Below are 1,647 nucleotides of genomic sequence, written 5' to 3'. Positions count from 1 at the left end.
GCCCGCCCCGGCCCCGGCGCTCCCGGCCGGCCGCCGCCGGGATCCAGGGGAGCGAGCCCCGCCGCGCTGCCCGCCTCGCACCTTCTCCGCGGCGTGCGGGAGGTGCCCGTGGCGGCGCGCCGCGGCACTAAATACCTTTGTTCACCGGCTCCGGAAAGCCATGTTTATCGGCGCTGCCGCCCCGCTCCCCGCCGAAAGAGCCCGGGTGCCGGAGCCCCAGCACGGCAGGGCCAGGGAAGGGCCCCGGGGGGCACCTCCGCCTCCTCTGCCGTGCCCGCGGAGAGGGACACACACACAGAAGGGAGGGGAACGGATGGAGGGAATTAAACAATTAAGCTACCAGGAACGGAGCTCTGAGCAGAGCTCGGGTTTGCCACGAAAAGCAAATTTCAGAAGGGGGAATATTGATCCCATCCGTCAATAGAGAGGTGCGATGTCTTTCCGTGCGAGAAATTTTTCTGAATTAGGGGGCTTGCTGGTGAAAGGGGAGGCAGCACGGAAGAAAAAAAAAAAATGAAAGGAGGAAGGAAGAAAATATTCATGCCCGCTAATAGGGAGCCTCTTTTTAAAAATCGCTGGAAGCTCGCTCCTTTTGCCACCTACCCGAATAACCACCAGAAATCCACCTCTATTGAAGCGCTTACCCTTTAAATCCAGGTTTCGAGCAGAACTCCAACTGTGTGTAAAACCAGGGAGTCATCTGATGTGTGATGGGGAATGGGCTCTGGGCAGCAGAAAGCAGCTTTCTCTCCTGGTGCCGGATTACCATGTTAACAAACCCCGTGAAGGGACCCCGGCGCCTCTGGCTGGCCATGTCTCGTTGCTTTCACACATCGGCGGCTGCTCTTGCTTCCCATGTCCCCGGCGATCGCCTCTCAGATGAATGTGGGCTTCCAGAAAAGGAGTCGGGGGGGAGAGGAGGAAAAAAAAATCGCCTAATGCAATCAAATCGATCTGATCTACACCATCTGTCGCCTGCCACTACACACAAGCGTTAAAATAGGAAAACGGGAGACACTGACAGCTCAGGAAGGTTGTTCTGCAGAGTTCATTTTTAGCAGAGCATAATTGGGTATGGACAGCATACAGTTACCAAAGCTGCTGTTAACCATCCAGTAGAGGATCCCAAACATGCTAATGGTGGATTAATTGAGGAAGATCTGACGTGCAAGCTTCATAGTCTCTTATTCATGACTTCCCAACGGGAAAGGACCAATGCCGTGTGGGACTATGGTAACACAGAGTCAAAGAGCTGCTAAGAAAATGGCTCTGTGTTCATAGCACCTCTCTCTGATAACAAACATATGTCGACCAGAACCGTTTAGCAGGATGGGGGAAATGAAATTTTCTTAGCCGAGGTTAGCAATTCCCATCACTTGTACTTAAAGACAAGTGAAAAATGGACTGCGGGTCTAAGGCGCTTTCGAGTGCTGGTCTCGGGCTTTGCAGCTAGTGAAAGCAGACGGCTCCTGCTCAGACGGGGGGTTAACCCAAATCTCTTACTTCTTACTGTGACCAAAGTGCATCCTTAGCAAAGCTCTAAACAAGCAGCTCTGCTAATTTCATCAGGAATGACGCAAGGTCGTTTTAATGCCAGGAACCTTTTTGACTTTTTCCAGCGGGAATGGCTTTTGGGCAAGACATTTC

The 1,647-nt window shown here is 53.0% G+C and overlaps 1 long non-coding RNA gene across 2 annotated transcripts in view; it reads right to left on the bottom strand.

Annotated features, from left to right (window-relative positions):
- Window positions 1-1,407, bottom strand: part of LOC113950983 — a 46,222-nt gene extending 44,815 nt beyond the window's left edge. For both annotated transcript variants that reach the window (XR_003528957.1, XR_003528958.1), the window contains exon 1: window positions 645-1,407. This is a non-coding gene — a long non-coding RNA (uncharacterized LOC113950983). The remainder of the gene's footprint in view (window positions 1-644) is intronic.
- Between the last annotated feature and the right edge of the window lie 240 nt (window positions 1,408-1,647).

The sequence above is a fragment of the Corapipo altera genome, unplaced genomic scaffold (genome assembly GCF_003945725.1).
Source record: "Corapipo altera isolate COAL_440 unplaced genomic scaffold, ASM394572v1 57, whole genome shotgun sequence".
NCBI lineage: Eukaryota > Metazoa > Chordata > Aves > Passeriformes > Pipridae > Corapipo > Corapipo altera.
This window is presented reverse-complemented; position numbering and strand designations above follow the sequence as displayed.